At 38.7% G+C, this 19765-nt stretch overlaps 1 long non-coding RNA gene across 1 annotated transcript; it reads right to left on the reverse strand.

Annotated features, from left to right (window-relative positions):
* Positions 1-12078: 12078 nt before the first annotated feature.
* On the reverse strand, positions 12079-13110 carry LOC149267405 (uncharacterized). The gene is made up of 2 exons (XR_016253093.1): positions 12541-13110; positions 12079-12384 (listed from the first exon to the last, which is right to left on the reverse strand). It is a non-coding gene; the product is annotated as an uncharacterized LOC149267405 (long non-coding RNA).
* Between the last annotated feature and the right edge of the window lie 6655 nt (positions 13111-19765).

The raw sequence follows: 19765 nt of genomic DNA on the forward strand, positions 1-19765 counted from the left end.
CAATAAAACCTATATTTTCAAATGAGAAAGGCCCCAATTTAGAACAAGCCCTAAAAAAATTTCATTTTCAAATTTCTAATCATTTTAATGATTTCAACTATTAGTAATCCATTTTAATTTATGATTAATTTATGATTCTTATGATGATCAACTTACGAATTTAATTCATGATCATGAACTTTCCATTTCTCATTGTACTATCTTAGCTACTACTCCTAAAAATAAAACTCTTATAAATAGATCCTTAGAAAATCCTAACAGTAGAGTAAATAGTATTGATTCTTCACTTTTAGATACTAACAATTTTCTATAGGCCATACTATTCAAAGATACATCTTTATTACTTAACTTGTTACCCTCCCTCTCTTTGATTTTTCTCAAAATATTAGCAAGTGCCATCCTTACTTCTATGATTCATTTGCAATATGCTTTGAGGAAACTCTTCAAGAGAAAATTCTTGTAAATAATTTTTTTTTCATGAATTTGTTTGAAATAGATGTACATGATCCATACTTCTATGATTCATTTGCAATATGCTTCAAGGAAACTCTTCAAGAGAAAATTCTTGTAAATAATTTTTTTTTCAAAATAATTTTTGTTTGAAATAGATGTACATGATTGGTTCAAGTTTTCTTTTATTAGCTTACAAATAATTTTATTATTCTTATTAATTTTGGTGTGTACGTATACCTATAAATAAAAGAGCTTGATTAGCTCCATTGGAAGTATGATTGTACTTAGTTTTAGTCTTATTTTGGAAATACTACAATCAATATTTCTTAGCAGTTAACACTCTATTAATCTTTTTTCAAATCATTAGTTATTCTTCAACATTATTGTTATTATTCTTCACAAGATATAAAATGCATTACACAAGACCATACAACAATGCAAAAGGATAAGATGGTAGACACAAGATTTTTAGGTGGAAAAGTCCCTCCACTTCGAAAACAATGGAACACTTATTAGTAATTTTTTTCTTCTCTCTATTTAAAATAAAAATTAATGCCCTCTAAGTCACCCCTAAACTTGACTAGTGCCCCAACTCTCTTTTGACCAATTTCTTTGGGAAGAATTCCCCTTATAATTTGTTAGCCTCAACTCAAAGGATTCGAGAACACCTTATGAGGGCCACTACTTGCCCTAGCACCACCCTACCACCATGAAGAGTTCAAGTGCTTTAGATCACATGTCTTGCACCACCCTGCCACTCAAATCAAAAGGAGGACCACCTTTGATCATTTTCAAAGTGGATCCCCATGTGATTTGAATCAATATAAGAATGTTGTATGGAAGATTATGTTAGTTCTACTAAAATATGAATATGGTGCCAAAACTGTTGTACAAAGTTGACCACTAGCAAATGGATCACCAATGCCTGTTACACTAAAAAATGTCACCTTGACTACTTACAGTTAGTATGGCTCAAATCAACAGTCATGCTACCCTCTTAGGCAAGTCTCATGCCTCTGTTATCCATCTCAAACTCAAAGAAGAGAGAAAGTCTTGTAAAAACTATGTTTATCTCTGGGGTCGCAGGTTCTCTCTAGCCTTACCTGCGGGGACGCTGACCATGTTCACAAAATCTGCGTCCATGGACGCTCTGTATGTTAAGGGACAGGTGCGTCCCTCTGTAAAAGGCAAAATGCGCGAGTTTTATCTTGAAAAAGTTACTTGTGGTTACTTCTAGAACATTCTAGAGGTCGGTTTGATGAAATGGATGCGCCTCCAGTTGGTTCATGTATCTCTATTAAGGGGGAACTTATCCCATCAATAAGGGAGCTATCCCACCCATAGAGGGGGATGATCCCATTGATAGTGGACCTGAATAACCTCTTTACAGCACTATAAATAAAGGCAGTGAGCCAGAAGGAGAGGAGGTTGGAGCTATACATTTTCTTTGGGTAAATGCTGCAGGATTTAGGTCTTCCATTAGAGCCTTTGTGAGGAGAGATTGTCTTCACTTGATTCTACTTGGGAGAGGGTGAGCTTTGTCAAAGTAGAGGAAAACCCTTGATGGACCCTGGGAGGAACTTGCACAACACCAAGGCCAGGTTGTAAGAGTTTCTTTGTTTCGTTATTAATACAAACTGGTTTATTTTTCTCAATAGCTTGTGTTAATGAGTTATTTCATGTGTTCCTTGGTCTGCATGTTGAATATATGTTTTATTATATGAAATGCAAGTGCTTGGTAATTGTTTGATTGTTTGTGGTTGCAGGAATTGACTTGAAGGAGGAGCTCATCCGGATCGTCAAGAACGGACTTCAACAACAGCGTTTTGGAATAAGGTAAGCCTAAACACTTGTAGTTTTCATGTTGTAAAAGGTGTATTTAGAGAAAGATCACTCCATTTTGTCTTGTTTGTCATTAGAATGTCTTAGACTTCTAGGAAGGTCAGTCGTGTCCGCACCCTTGAAAGATTCCGTGTGACAAATTGGTGACTCCACTGGGGAATCCATTAATGAGAAAGTCTTTTCCTTTGTGTGAACTTTGCTCTAAGAAAATCATTTTTATTTTCTGGTTTTTGACTATGAGAATTAGTATTTGGGTGGCTTAGCTTTAGATTTAGTTAGATTTGGTTTTTCTTAACTTTTCCAGAAGGACGCACCCTCTGAGTACTGCACAGTGCGTCTTTGGACGCGCTGTTTCCGTTTGCACAGAGCGGGCCCGCGCCTGTTCTAACGGGTTGCCTGCGTCTTCCTGTAAAAACTTAGGAAAACTCCATTTTTGCTTTAATTGCTTTTAGATTTTGGTTTTTCTTAGTGTTTTCTGCCCAGATCCTTTAGTACCCTGTCAAAAATTTTCACCTGAACTTGTTTCATCAGCATTCCTGCTTTTAGCTTTCATCAATTGGGTGTTTTGAGTCTCTTTTTTGAGAAATTCTTAATTTGATTTCCTTTGGTCATTACTTGGAGGTTTCTCTCAGTCTTTTCACAATTTTGCATCTTTTTGCTTTTGTTTTTGCAAAAAAATTTCCCCCTCATTCGCCGGGGGGGGCTAAATTGTGTATGAGTGTTAATCGCCTTTGAGTGTTTTTATGTTTTGATCTTTGGAACTCTCACCCAATTTTCTCGACTTGCACTTGATTGGTTCTTAGATTACATTAGAATCATCTTGTGTTTGAGAATTCTCTTGCATAGATCACATTTGCATAATTAGAGTTCTCAGTTTCAGAATATGAATGAAAAATGTGCATAGATTACATTTGCATACTTTTCATGTGAATTGTGCATGGATTACAATTGCATAGTTTACATTCTGAAAAATCAATCGTAGATTTAGATCAGCTTTCTTTGATTTGAATTTACACAAAAATAAAAATAAAAATTGGTTTGGAATTGATTTGCATTAGTTTTTCTTGATAAAATTAGTGCATTAGAGAATTTGTTAAATTTTCTCTTAATGATCAATTTTTTGCATTGTTGGAAGTGAATGGAAACTCTCTCCTTACTTTAGGTAGGATTCATCGAATTGAAAGGATTACATTATCATATTCGATTGCATTCAGTTGAGTCGGGTCATAACACCATTGGTTTCATATCCATTTCCCATTTGAGTAATAACAGCCTTAATAACACAGCGCTTAATTAAAATTCATCTAGTAATTTTTACATTTCTAGGGCTCTAAAACACCAACATAGCTTAGGCTAGGGTCTTGGAGTAGGTGAGTACTTAACTCTCCAAGACTACAAAACCAAACAGATAGTTTATCTTGAGTAGATTAAATCCAATTGTTTCAGTTACACTCTGGGAAAGCTCCTCTTAAAGGAGAAGCACGAGCTCGTGTCCGAACCAGTGAGGGGATCATTCCTCCCTCGTTGGGAACGACGCCAGACAGTACGTATTACAAACGGTAAACCTCGGATTAACCATTGTCGAGGAGCCAGGGGTCACTTATCGGTAAACCTTGGATTATTGTCAAGGAGCCGGTAAGGGGATTGAGCTTGCTACTCTGCCCTTGCGTGCTGTCGGAGTTTAGACTGTTCCCCCAGGTGTAATTGTTGTGATTGGTAACCTTAGTGACCATAATCTCTAGGATTCTACCCAAGGTGACGGTGGAGGGAAGGTCCCACTGTACCTGGAGCAGACGTCGGCTATACTCACTTGGATTTTCTGGGGGGTTCACTTCACTTCGAGACGGTTAAAGTGGAGGAACTTGGTCCAGTCTATTCATTAAGCAGGTTGTTAGCGTAACTGTTCCACCCGCCATTTCTGTACTGAATCCTGCGAGGTTGGACCTAATCACCAACTAGCGCTTTTGGTCCGGAAGATATTGTTTGTGTGTGGTTTGACTCCTAGATTTGATAGCGCGTGTTAATTTGTTTGTTTTTACTTTTAGAGACCATAAGTGTGAATTGTGAATTGTTAATTTTAGTTTTAGATTGTTAATAAAATTCACTGAAGTTGAATATAATGGCAAATGTTCCGGAATTTATCAACCTAGGAACCCCTCCTAACGAGAATCCTAGTACTTTTCCTTATTTTGGAAATGTTGGTCCTCCTTATATGGCTACTTTGTCATTACCTGGATTTACAATAGGTTTACCAATATGGTTATTTTCAACTTCGTTGGCCCAAAATACTCAAATTGTTCCACCTCAACCGGATGCTTCACCTCAACAGAGTTCACCATCTCAACATCACCAACCTTCTGTTGACCCTTTACCTTCTTCGCCTAATTTTTCTTCCTCCATTTCTTGCTCTTCGCCTGGTAAAAGCCTTGATGCTAGTAACCAGGAGGCTAAGAAGAAGAAGAAAGGGAAGAAGAAGAAGAAGAAGAAGAAGCAAGATAAGAAAGAAGTCAACCAACCAACCATGGCTGTAAGTGTTAGTTGTGTTGAGGAAAATTCTGACATGCACCATAAACCAAAATACCCTTGCAGGCTTTGTAAGGGTGACCACTTCCTTGTCAATTGTCCTGGTATTCCAAAGGTCTTGGAAGTATGGTCAAAAAACTCTCATCAACTTTCCATTGATCCATCAACCAGTGATAGTCAGGTTCCTGGGAAAAAGGGTAAAGTTAGGTTTCCTTGTAAGTATGCAAAGCGAGTCATCAAACTCACATTTGCCCTCACATGGATGAAGCCTCAACATTGTTGGAAAACCTTACTGTTCCACAGCAAGAATTTCCAACTGGTTACCGTAAACTTTCTCCCAACCTACCGTCAACTGACGGAGTGATTGATCTAAATTCAAGTACAGTCGATCACACTCTCCCATTGGAGAGTGAAACTCATGTCACTCAGGTTGATGATCCATTAGTTGATCAAGTGGTCGATTCAATTTCACATTCGGTCGATCACACTCTCCTTTTCGAGAGTAAATTTCATACCGCTGATGTTCTTCTTGTTACATCGGATTCTTCTATGCCGGGGGGCATTTCACCTGTTTCTACAGAACCCCCTCCAAGTACTGAGGTCTTTTCCTTTGATTGGAATAGACTGACAGAACCTCGTCTTCCTTCCTCCATCCCTTTCCAAATCATTGTCAAGGCTGGTGGTAGGGACATACATCGTACTCAGGTAGATGAAGGTGCTTCTGTTAGTATTTTATCCTCAGCTGTTTGGAAAGCTTTGGGTTCCCCTCAGCTTGCGCCTATTACGCAGAATCTGAAAGCTTTTAACAGAACAATTAGTGAACCTTTAGGGATCCTTCCTAAGTTTTCTATTACCTTGGAAGGTAAAACTGTTTGTGTTGATCTTATGGTAGTTCGAGGTCCCTTGGATTTCAATTTACTCCTTGGGCGAGACTATGTTTATGCAATGAAAGCTGTCGTATCGACACTCTTTCGCGTGATGTCTTTTCCTCACAATGGCAGTATTGTGACTGTAGACCAGCTTTCGTTCCCTAGTCTTTTTTCAAATACCAATAATATGACACCCCTAAATGTTCCTGATTCTAAAGTGGTATCTACCCTGCCACGGGTTAATTATGTGGCAACCGGTCCCATGATTTCAGTTACCGATGTAAGTGAGCCTCTCACTGTTGATTTAGCTCCGGTAATTGACATGGAAAACTCTATGGGATTACTTGAACACGATGTTCTTATCCCTTTTGAGTCCCTTGACATGTGTTCCTTCCCAAGAAGTATTCTTCCTTCGGATGAAGACCTCTTGGAAGCCATGATCAAGGTGTGTCCATTGACATGTCTTTCCTCCAGTTGGAAGCCATGATCAATGTTACGAGGATAGTTTGTTCCTCTCTCAACCTCGTTAAAAAATGAAACTGGATGGTACGAGGAAAGTTCCTTTTACTGTGTCGACCTCGTTAAAAAATGAATCAGTGAGTACGAGGATAGTTTTTTCCTGTATCAACCTCGTTAAAAAATGAAACAGGCTAGCATGAGGACAGTTCCTGTTACTGAGTCAACCTCATTAAAAAATGAATCAGGTTTGAGGATAGTTCCTGTTACTGAGTCAACCTCGTTAAAAAATGAATCAGGTATGAGGATAGTTCTTTTCTTGTGTCAACCTCTTTAAAAATGAAACAACTCCCTTTTCAAGTTAAATATTGAAAGTAAACCTTCATTTCATCCAGCCGGTTGAATGCAATGAAGCCTGGGGGGCATGTACCTCGCTTTGCATCGTTATGCTAGGGGGCATGCGAACTTCTTGAGCATAGTTCCTTGTCTTGTGTCAAGCTCTTTAAAAAATGAAACAAGGGTAGGTTAAATAGGTAGATTGTAGAGCGTAGTCATGAGCATAGTTCCTTGTCTTGTGTCAAGCTCATTAAAAAATGAATCAAGGATTTTAGAGCACAGTTCCTTGTCTTGTGTCAAGCTCGTTAAAAAATGAATCAAGGTTTTTTAGAGTATAGTTTTTTGTTAGGTAGATTGTAGAAAGTAGTTATGAGCATAGTCCCTTGTCTTGTGTCAAGCTCACTAAAAAATGAAACAACTCCCACGAGTCTTTCCAAGATTTTGAAAGTAAAGCTTCATTCCATCCACCTCATTGAATGCAATGAAGCTTGGGGGGCATGTACCTTGATTTGCATCATTATGCCGGGGGCATGTGAACTTGTAACAAGCATAGTTTTTCGTTTCAAGCTTGTGTGAACATGAAACTGAATCCGAGCATAGTTCTTTTCCTGTGTCAAGCTCGTTAAAAAATGAAACAAATCCTCCTCTACTTGAGTCGAGAGATTGACTAGATCTCGTAAATGTGAAGTTGTATATTTAGGTTAGTTGTTTCGGTGTTTTGCATAATTTTCTTACAGTTTTAGGTCAAAGTCTTTTAAATGATCTCGTCACTAAACCTTCATTTCATCCAAATGGTTGAATGAAATGAAGCTAGGGGGGCATGCACTCTAGCAGTTATGCTTAGGGGGCATCAAGCACAATTTTCTTTCTGTTTCAAGCTTGTAAAAAAATGAAACTACTTTGAAGCATAGTTTTTATCTGTTTCAAGCTTTTGTAAAAATGAAACCTATCTCGAGTCAATTTCAGTTATTTTCAAGACTCGTTAAACTCATGAAAATCCCGAGATTATTTTGCTATCTTTCATTCTCGTAAAACAAATGAAAATGCCGAGTTCTTTCCGTCTTTTCCTACTCGTAAATTAAATTGAAAGTCGGCCATATGAGTACATTTTTATCATTTTTTTCGAACTCGTTAAAACTTACGAAAAAGTGAAAACCATGAGTACATTTTTATCCCTTTTTCGAACTCGTTAAAACTTACGAAAAAGTGAAACCTTGGAGTTCTCCTTTAAGCCCTTTTCAGACTCCTAAAACATGAAAAGATTGCCGAGCGTTTCTTTTACACTCGTTAAAACGGAATTAAAAGACGGTCCCCTTATAGCTCTTTTCTGACCGTAAAATCAGGAAAAGATTGCCGGGTTTTTGTCGTTTCAAACTCGATACGGAAATAAAACGACGTGTCCTTGATCGCTTTTTACTTTTCAGGTCAGTGGCACTAATTATGAAAGTACTCCTTGGTCGCAAGATCAAGCGGTTCCCCCAGGTATTATTTTATACTTTTTCGGGCTTGAGGGACACAAATGTACGAAAAAGTTCAACGTGGAGTCTCCTTTAGTTTTTTCAGACTCTCTAAAATTGAAAAACGCCGAGTTTCTCCTATACTGGGCTCGTTAAACTTTTACAGTAGAGGACCTGTTCAATTACAAACAGGAATGAACCACTCCTTCCTAGGGTTCGAATTTAAACTAGGTTGGACTCGTCCGAAGGATGAGCTTATAATCAAGCATATGTTATCCTCCTCAAGCTTGTTAAAAATAAAGAGGTACTTGCCAGAAATGGTGGGGGAAAAGAGAGAAGAATGAACCTGTTTGTTACCTTTTATCTCAAAAGAAACTTTATTACCACTCTTGAACACGACACTTTTCATTCACCTGGGTTGGGAAATCTTCTACCTCACAGTTGATCAAACCACTTTGAAAGTCTTTAACCGGGTTCCGGGGATTAACTTTGAGTTATTCGTCACCAAGCCATCTGTCGTGTCGTTATGTGTTCAAGAGGTCTGCAAGCAAAACTTTCATCTGCAAAATACTTGTCATCCATTTGACCATCCCTGAGTCAGTCCTTACAGCAACATTTCTTCAACTTGAACAATGATTTCGCGTTGCGGGCTTGCCTGCAACGGGTCGCTTTCTATCGACATCGACACATTATCTAGAAAGATGACTTAGGAATCGACAGTACCTTGAAGTCTGCATGCATCAATGGCAGGTTTCTCGCCTTTGACGTCAGTTTACATCATTGACTTTCGATCAAAGGATTCCGTGAAGTGTTCGACATCAAAACATCTATTCACATTTCACGGGTTGTGCTTGGTACTTTGAGAACCATTGACATTACTGGTGGTTTCTCTCACGCTTGTTAACAGTTTACATCATTGACTGGTAATCAAGTGGTTTCTACCATGTTCGACATCGAATCATTTAATCACATGGCTAGAATCGTACCAATTCGGGAAGTAGAAGTGAAGACCCTGGATCTAGTTTCTACCATCCAGGCTGCGAGGAGTTTTGTATTCATTATCTATGTAGACTAATCATAAACAGATGGCTGCGTCCATACTGTGTCTACAAAAGTCTATTAAAATGATGTACTGCAAGATCATTCCTGTATCAGAATAGTTAGTCCATTAGTTAAAGTTTTGAATCTGAGTATGGGAATGCCTACCTCAGTGATGATATAATCTTATCCATGTATTTTGTGTTGAAAATTGCAGGTTCCAACCAGGCCATCCACAAGGCAATCCTTGAAATGATAAAGCGCTTCACCCTTCCTAGAATTACAAAACCCTATTCTATTCCAGGCTTCGCACTTTAGGGGGCAATCTGTTACACTAAAAAATGTCACCTTGACTACTTACAGTTAGTATGGCTCAAATCAACAGTCATGCTACCCTCTTAGGCAAGTCTCATGCCTCTGTTATCCATCTCAAACTCAAAGAAGAGAGAAAGTCTTGTAAAAACTATGTTTATCTCTGGGGTCGCAGGTTCTCTCTAGCCTTACCTGCGGGGACGCTGACCATGTTCACAAAATCTGCGTCCATGGACGCTCTGTATGTTAAGGGACAGGTGCGTCCCTCTGTAAAAGGCAAAATGCGCGAGTTTTATCTTGAAAAAGTTACTTGTGGTTACTTCTAGAACATTCTAGAGGTCGGTTTGATGAAATGGATGCGCCTCCAGTTGGTTCATGTATCTCTATTAAGGGGGAACTTATCCCATCAATAAGGGAGCTATCCCACCCATAGAGGGGGATGATCCCATTGATAGTGGACCTGAATAACCTCTTTACAGCACTATAAATAAAGGCAGTGAGCCAGAAGGAGAGGAGGTTGGAGCTATACATTTTCTTTGGGTAAATGCTGCAGGATTTAGGTCTTCCATTAGAGCCTTTGTGAGGAGAGATTGTCTTCACTTGATTCTACTTGGGAGAGGGTGAGCTTTGTCAAAGTAGAGGAAAACCCTTGATGGACCCTGGGAGGAACTTGCACAACACCAAGGCCAGGTTGTAAGAGTTTCTTTGTTTCGTTATTAATACAAACTGGTTTATTTTTCTCAATAGCTTGTGTTAATGAGTTATTTCATGTGTTCCTTGGTCTGCATGTTGAATATATGTTTTATTATATGAAATGCAAGTGCTTGGTAATTGTTTGATTGTTTGTGGTTGCAGGAATTGACTTGAAGGAGGAGCTCATCCGGATCGTCAAGAACGGACTTCAACAAACTATGCACTTAGAGAAGACACTCGAGAATGAGATTTGATAAATTATTCATGAGAAGAATTCTAAAAGATTCTAGATAAGACTAACTCAGGGGAGAGAAAAATACCTTAGCAATGAGTAGCTTAAGAAAGATGCTAAGTTGGTTACATTTAATGCACCTTGGGTGAAAAAGGTTGGATTTAAAAGCAAAGGCCTAGGCCAAAAAGCAATAAAGCTCATAAAAGGTGGGACTCTGCTCAAATGTAAACAACTCATGAAGAAGGGTAATAATTACCTTTTTAGGGAGAATAAATGAGGTTATTGATTCTCTCGAAAACAATCTTAGCTCGGGGGGACCTCAAATGCTCAAATGTAAACAATTCATGAAGAAGGGTAATAATTACCTTTTTAAGGAGAATAAATGAGGTTGTTGATTCTCTCGAAAACAATCTTAGCTCGGGGGGACCTCAAAGGTAGTTCGTGGTTGGGTGGTCACTGTATTTCTCTAGTGTAGTTTCCGTATTGAACATGATGACAAAATTTCTGGTTAGATCTATGCATGTTAATGGTTGTGGTTATTCTTTTACTATGAATTAAGTAGTACATATTTAAAACTAGATCTAGGGAGGTTAATGAGTATAGTCATTTCCCTTGTTACAAATTTAACAAGTATAGAATTAAAGTTGGATCTATGGATGAGAATAGGAGATTCTTATGGATTTTATTGCAACAATTTTGTTCTTGCTAGAAATATAAGTATTGTTGGAAAGTTATATTACTGATGGTTAGTATGGTTAGTATTTCTAGTATTTGTGGTTATCCATGAAAGTGTGATTATAAATGAATATTTTCCTAATCTCACGAGGAAATAAAACACCAATACTTTAAGGGAAAAAATGGCCACTAGGGTATAAATAGTTTAAGGTTGTAGGTGGTTGTTAAGTAGAACCAAAAAGAAAAGGTTTAACCAACAATCCTTAACGCAAAAACAATATGTTTACTTAGAGAAGAAAAGAAATACAACCTTTCTCATATAATTATGAGTTAATCAATGACTATGTGAAAAGTATGTAAGCAAGGGAGAAGAAAAGAAATACAACCTTTCTCATATAATTATGAGTTAATCAATGACTATGTGAAAAGCATGTAATCAAGGGATAAAGCATGAACTGGATGTTTCTTATACTCAGAAATGCACATTATGCATTCTATTAGGAAACTTTGAGGTTGTTTGGATAGTATATTAGAAACAAGGTCGTAAACATTAAAAAGAGAGATATAGTAAAGATTAGAAATAGGCTGTACTCATTCATTCGAAATGGGAGTGGATTGGTATCCATCTCATTACCGTGCATAAATTAAATCAATGTACAGAGCATGTTCAACCGTTATGCGGTACATGCTGGAACAGTTCGATTCTACAAACTACCTACCCAAAAACAAAACTCTGGTATATCCTATGAGTGAACAAAGGCATAACTGTGATAACGTGTGCATGTCTTAGTTTACGCATGCCTATGATTGTGAGATTATGAAAATTTTGTATAATATAAGCTTCAGATTTCATGCATATGACTTGTCATAATCTCTAAATTATATAAGTGAGTTGTGAACTGAACATTATGGAAACATTAAAAATACTGCGTAATTGGATAGATTATAGATAAAGTCTAGCTCACCCATGCTACGATATAGATAACTAGTAGACAATTTAGGGAAAACCTCAAAAAGGAAAAAGGATAATCAGCATGCTATTAATATTTAAGAAAAAAAGAGATAATGCCACAAATATATTAACCTTCTCCACACTAATGCGTACAAACCCTCAACAAATCAAAGGGGACATATCATTCTCCATACAAATGTATAAAATCCACCGACAGGAGGAATGGATCATGATCAGATGTCTTTATGCCTCAGCCATAACCCAAACAAAACAAGAAAACATACATAGATACCACAACTCAGTTACATTCAAATTAATTGGTACAATGGTATGGACGTAGTCACCCTCGGTTTCTTTCCACTGTTCTGTCCCATATATTATGCTAAAGTAATAAAGGAAAGGGGCCTCTGAAATCCTTAGCGAGCAGAATAGGAGTAGATCTCCAAAATGCAGAAAAGTCACACTCCGTGTCAAGAAGATAATCTGGCACCAGTACTGAGGAACCACAATAGGTAGTTACTGTAGGAACTTCTCTCCAGAGAGGAGCTATAATCAAAATAAGACCCAATGGTAAAACGTGTGAATCCATAACAAGAAACAATGAGGAGAAGTGGCCGAGAGAAGGTAGAAAACTGGACGTTGTACATAATACAACAAATAAATGAGAAACATCGAAAAAGAGAACCACTCCATAGGGATTACCATAATCGGAGAAGTCTGCTAAAGAGAAAAGCATGTGTAACCCTCCTCGAACATAACCTCAGGAAATACAAAGGGGAGAAATTATTGCAGTTATCCTCGCAAGAAAACAAACTGAGCAAATAAATATGAAAATACCATACAACCCAGCCCTGCAACTACAAAATTCCATTGCACTGCAAGGTGGAGATTGCCAACTGTATCCATGTAAAATTAAAGAGACAAGCTACAAAAGACTTTGTAAGGTAGTAATGAAATATAGGAGTGATTCCGTTGACACGAGAACACGGGAGAGATGCACGGAAATAGAGAGAAGGTGTACCAAATGAAAGTGAAAGAAACACAATAAAACCCTCACACCCTAAGCCACAGATTGCTCAGACGTTAGAAATTGATAAAAGCGAGTGCAGAAGGTGGCTAGATAATCCATGCCAACCACCAACCTCACTTACGTCCTCAAACTCACACTAAGAAACACATTGATGTAACAACACCCAAACAAGAAAATTTTGGAACTCGCTCTGTATGTCTTCATTAGGTCGTTAAGGGCCAAATAGATATCCGAGGAAAACAATTGGTGACCCTCTCCAATGAGCATTAAGCCTAGAATAACATACCTAGAATATAGAAGAGCACTAGTGGAAACTCCAGCCAATGTTCTGTGGCAATAACCAAATTGTTTTGGCGTTCCTGTGATAGACAAAACGTAAAGAATAAAAATTAGCACCCACTAAATAATCTGAATGACAAAATTGTGTTACAAGTGATAGTGTAAGATTTTTGAGATACACAGATCTAGATCTGCAAAACAATAAACAAGGTTGCAAGAGAAGGAAGGAAGCGAGCAAGAATTGAGAAAAGAAAAAAAATTGATTCTACAATATTAGTTTTTGGAATAAATACATAAAAGCAACTAAGTTAAACTTAGTTGTACATGCAATAACTAAAGCTAACTAAAGCTAAGTGTGCTTTATCTTATGTTAATGTGTACATGTGCCACATGCAAGCAATAAGTTAACTGGAGCTAATCTAGGTGCATGTACACCAACACAGCTAGTCTAAGTGCATGTACACCAACACAGCTAGTCTAAGTGCATGTACACCAACACCCCCCCTTAAGCATAACTTAGGTGAGTGTGATGCAAAATGAATGAGTCCCGGCAACACGGCCATTTTAGGTACCCATATACAATGCATAAAAATGAAGAAAGAGGGAAAACCCAGTGGGAAGAAAACACCCCCTCAAAATATAATGCAAAAGTAGAGAAAAGACAACTGCTAGGCAGTCGTGTCCTTCACCCCGAGACGATCTCGCAGGAATCGAAACTTCTGCTCAGTGAAAGTCTTGGTGAAGATGTCAGCAATCTGCTCGGAACTAGGACAGTACTGAAGATCGATGATCCCATCATGAATGAGTTCTCTAATGAAGTACATGTGGATCTCGATATGTTTGGTACGCTGTTGCTGCACTAGATCTCTGCAAAACTTTAGCGTACTTTGATTATCGCACCAGATGACAGTTGGATGATGGACACTAATCCCAAGCTCAGATAGGAAATGTTGTAGCCAAGTTGCCTGAATAGTGGCATTGACTGCTCCTCTATACTCGGCCTCTGCTGATGATAAAGCAATGGCAGCCTGCTTCTTACTTGACCAACAAATTGGGCCGGATCCCAAACTAAGTACATAACCGGAAGTAGACTTGTGACTAATGGTGTCGCCAGCCCAGTCTGAATCTGTGAACCCGATGAGATTCAAAGAACAATTGGCTGCATAATGAATCCCATAGGTGATTGTCCCCTGGACATATCGAAGGATGCGCTTTGCAGCATTCCAGTGTAACTCATGTGGCTCCTGCATGTATCTGGAAACTGCTCCGACAGCATAGGAGAGATCAGGACGGGAGTGAGTGAGATAAAGAAGACTTCCCACAAGCTGGTGATACAATGTGCAATCAACCAATGGTGTGTCTTTTCCATTCTCAAGCTTTATCCCTGATAAGAAAGGTGTGGCTGCTGACTTGCAATCACTCATCTGAAATTGTGCCAAAAGATCTCTGGCATATTTTGGTTGAGAAATGGTAATGCCAGAATCACGCTGATGGATCTCTAGTCCAAGGAAGAAATTTAGCAAGCCCATGTCTGTCATAGAAAACCGCTTATGCAATGCAGTTTTGATGTTAGTAATGACAGAAGCTGAACTACCCGTTATCAAAAGATCATCTATGTAGAGTACTATGATCAACAAGGAGTCAATTTTCTTTAGAAAATAAACATTGGAATCAGATTTGCAGCGTACAAAATTTTGAGATAACAAATAAGAATCCATCTTTGCATACCATGCTCTAGGTGCCTGCTTGAGGCCATAGAGAGACTTCTTTAGTTTGCATACCAGAGATGAATTCTGCATGTATCCCGGTGGCTGCTCCATGTAGATTTCCTCCTCGAGATCACCATGAAGAAAGGCATTTTTCACATCCATATGATGCACCTCCCATCCTCTTGCTGCTGCAATGGAGAGAGCTAGCCGAATGGAATCCATTTTTGCCACTGGAGCAAAAGTCTCATCATAGTCAACACCATGTACTTGCTGAAAACCTTTTGCTACCAATCGTGCCTTATATCGACTAACTTGGCCATTTGATGCTTTCTTGGTCCGGTAAACCCACTTAGTTTGCGATTTGAAGGTAGCGGAACCAAATCCCAAGTCTGGTTCTCAATGAGAGAGTTATATTCCTCATCCATGGCGGCTTCCCATTCAGGATGCCCATTTGCTTCTGCATAAGTTTGTGGATCAGATCCATGCATCATATAAGCATGCATGGGCATGGATGGCTCCATAGCTAAGAGTGCTTGCGGATCTTCCTCAAACAGAGGGATAGAGGCAGGATCATCAAGGATATCACTCATGTTACGCCATTTTTGTGTTGAAGGTGGTCGAGAATCTTCCGAACTACATGCAGAAGTATGATCTCGATGTTCAACAACTGGTGGTCTAACAGGGGTCACAAGAAAAGACTCATCTTCATCAGAATGTTGGTCTGAAGTTTCATCTGCATACTCATCAATGAGTGGTGATGAAAATTTGGTAACAAGTTCATCTACTGGTGCATGCGAAATATCTTCGTTAAACTTTACACTCCTTTCAATAAAGAGCTCTTCAGTGTGGAAATCAAGCAATCTGTACCCTTTGACTTCATCAGAATATCCAACAAACATGCATGCTTTGCTTTGAACCTCCAAAGCCTTTCTCTTCTCTGGAGGAATGTGGGCCCATGCTCGAGATCCAAAAATGCGGAAATGACTAACTTCAGGTTGCATGCCAGTCCAAGCCTCAAAAGGTGTTTTTCCAGTAACAGATTTATGAGGAAATCTGTTCTGGATGTATGAGGCACAATTAATAGCTTCGGCCCACAATTTCGACGGAAGAGATCTTGCATGCAACATGCAATTAGCCATCTCTTTCAAAGATCGATTTTTCCTTTCAACCACGCCATTTTGCTGTGGAGTGTAAGGAACTATATGCTGCAACTATATGCCTGCTTCATCACAAAGATTCTTGACATCTTTGTTGACATATTCCGTCCCATTATCTGTGCGGAGTATTTTGATGCGTTTTCCAGACTGATTTTCCGCATGCACTTTGAAAATCTTTAGATGTTGAAAAACTTCAGACTTGAGTTTCAAGAAGTAAACCCAAGTGAATCTCATGTAATCATCTATAAATGACAACACATATCTTGCTTTGCTCATTGAAAGCACCGGAAATGGACCCATGAGATCACTGTGCACAAGTTCCAAAGGTGAAGAGGCTCTCCATGCATGCCCCTTCTCGAATTTTTCTTGTGGATGCTTTCCAAGAGCACATCCATTACAAACACCATCTGAAAATTCAATGGTTGGCAATCCTTGGACCATCCCTTGCTTACTAAGCTATTGCATATATCTGAAATTCAAGTGCCCAAATATCTCGTGCCAAATCCTACTTTCTTCATTTGCATGTGTAAGTAGCAAAATAGAATCTGATTGAGGAACAAAATCAGAAAATGTATACAGACGAGATTGATCATTTACCTTGCCAGATGTAATCTTCAAATTGGTTTGCATGTCATAAATGCTCACGGAATCTGGGGTAAATTCCACTTTCCTTCCGCTGCCTGTGTGTGTCATCTGATACACTGAGAGAAGATTCACAGAAAACTGGGAATATGCAAGACATTTTCAAAACTTCCATCTTCGAATTGCACTCTTCCTTGTCCAGTTGCTGCAACTGCAGAATTATCCCCCATGAGAATGGGAGGACCTGAGTATGCATGTAGAGAAGAAAAGGATTCCTTTGAAGAAGCCATATGATGTGAAGCTCCTGAATCAATGATCCATTCTTGTGGTGCAGAATGAAGAGCAATCAAAGCATGCCTGTTACCTCTTGGATCTGGTGCTTTTTCTCCAGACTTCTTCTTAGCATTCTCAGGAATGTGGTCTCCAAGATTGTGTTGCTGGAGTGTCTGCGCCATAAGATCTATAGTCTTCTTCATGCATGCAGATTCAGGATGAAAACCACGGTGGCAATAATTGCACATTGATTGCCCTTTCGTTCCTTTCCTTTCCTTTGATCCAGATGATCCATCAGGGGGTTTGGGATGTCCTCCCTTTCTTGGATCAGGATCCTTCTTCCCTTTTCCTTTCTGATGGTCTTTGGAATTTGCCTTTCCTTTTGCATGCACAGTAAGTGCATGCACTTTGGAATTTTTAAGTGTGCCCATTTTGATGAGCTTATCTTGCTCATGCATCAAAGACTGAATAAAAGAATCCAGTGAGGGCATCTTCCAAGCTGCACCAGTTGCAGATCTGACTGTGTGGAATGTAGAGACAAATACTGCATACTCTGGACCAAGTTTTGATAAAATGGAAAGAATCAACTGATTTTCTTGCTTGGATTTGTCAATCCCGCATCCTTTCAGCTGAACCAACAAGGCTTTATACCTCGTGAAAAAATCTTGAATGTTCTCAAAGTTTCTCGAATCTAATGAGTTTAACTCATTTTCGAGAATGTGACCTTGCATTTCATCCTATTTTCCAAACAATCCTTCCAATTTTTTCCATACTTCATTTGGAGTTGAACATGATTCAACATGAAATAGCAGTTCCGGAGAAATAGATAAACATAGGATGCCGAAGGCCTCGTCCATGCGATTGAAATATCTTGTTTTCTCCATTTCCGATGTTGGTTCACCTTCTGTTTCCATGGTTATTCGAAATAAGCCTCTACTTCTGAGATGAAGTTGAATCTTTGGCTTCCATTTGAAATAATTATATGGAGTGAGAATTGCCGATTGTGGAAACTCCAATTTAGACTCCATTCTTTGTTGTTGCTTCAATCTTCTGAACCTGCAAATAAAATTGCTTGTGCACTGATTACAAATCCCTATGCTCTGATACCATGTAAGATTTTTGAGATACACAGATCTAGATCTGCAAAACAATAAACAAGCTTGCAAGAGAAGGAAGGAAGCGAACAAGAATTGAGAAAAGAAAAAAAATTGATTCTACAATATTAGTTTTTGGAATAAATACATAAAAGCAACTAAGTTAAGCTTAGTTGTACATGCAATAACTAAAGCTAACTAAAGCTAAGTGTGCTTTATCTTATGTTAATGTGTACATGTGCCACATGCAAGCAATAAGTTAACTGGAGCTAATCTAGGTGCATGTACACCAACATAGCTAGTCTAAGTGCATGTACACCAACAGATAGAAATGGCATTTTGAGATAAATTTAAATAAAGGGTTTTCTTGACCTGGGTGTTGCTGCAACAACAATGAACTTTGAAAATGCATCCTAAACCTAGAAGGGTATGATTCACCTCTCCAGTGCCATGGATATTGCGTGCAAGAGAAACATACATGATTAACAATGTAGGTAATGGGCAGAGTACATAGAGGCAAACGCAAGAGCTAAAATAAATACGAGTTATGGATAAATAGATAAGTATACCTCAGAGGCGTTGTTGTCAAATTTTTTATGGAACAAGCAAAAGACCACGTGTCGAGGCGATACAAGAGAGGAAGCTCTTCTTCCATAGGAAGGAGAACCCACCAGACCAAAAGCGTGAAATGAATGGGAATTAAGGTTAGGTCAAATCTTAGGGTGGAAGCCTTAAATTTGAACAGTTGAATCTCCTCGTTGCATCTATTCCATCCAGGAACCCTCAAACTCACAGCATCCATGTGAGCCCATGTGGCAGTGTCCACGTGGAAGGGATCGTAGCGTGAGTGAGGATTCCAAAGTAAGGTGCTATTAATGGAGGGTGAATGTCTGTTAAGGACCATAACCAAAGAGGGGGAGAGTGATAGTGTCCACATTGATATAAACAACAAATATTAAAACTAAGGTTTAACCAAGATCACTTAAATACCATACCCTAAAGGAAACGACCATGTATATTAATCATTAGAACACCTAATAAGTGTAAGGGGTAAAATAAGGATGGGGTGTCATGCGTAATGATACAAAACTTGTTAGGGAGAGAAGGAGGTATGGGGATCTAGAAATTCAAGGTGGGGAAGCATGAGTGTACATATAGTAATTAATTATTATTATAATGGAATATGAGAAGGTAAGAGAACAAAGGAATACAAAATTTCAGGAGGAACTATGCTACATATGGTATCAGAGCCCAGCAACACCTTTGGGCCCTATTATAAAATTATATATTAAAGAGAAATGGAACAGATAAAATATTGTAGAAATATAAACACATAAAACAAGAGAGACACAGATATATGTGGTTCACCCAATTTGGGCTATGTCCACGGAGAAACATCCAGTGCTTCCTATTATATTATCCAGCAAAATGAAGAGATACAACCTACAACATATCCGTTGTAATTCCCTCTTTGATCTTACACAATCTCCTCTCTCTTTCTCATTCAAAATACTGATCTACATAGACACAATACAATTCCCTCATATATAGCGAGGGGTTTCCTTCTAGGGAAAAACTCTAAATTAAACATAACTTCTACCATCAGATCTCTGCCTAATGAACTACCCAGATTGACTACGAAATTACAACATTTTACAAGACAATTTTACATCTATTTTTAGCTTCGGGGGTGTTGCTCCCCATCTCCTGCTGGGGGGGGGGCTCCAAATAATCATCATCACCCCCCCCCCTGGACCCCCTTGGTGGCATACATTTTATGGGCGGCATTGCTGCCACATTACA

This window comes from Pinus tabuliformis, chromosome 6 (assembly GCF_031772625.1).
Source record: "Pinus tabuliformis cultivar Carrire ecotype Pingquan chromosome 6, CPIR1, whole genome shotgun sequence".
NCBI lineage: Eukaryota > Viridiplantae > Streptophyta > Pinopsida > Pinales > Pinaceae > Pinus > Pinus tabuliformis.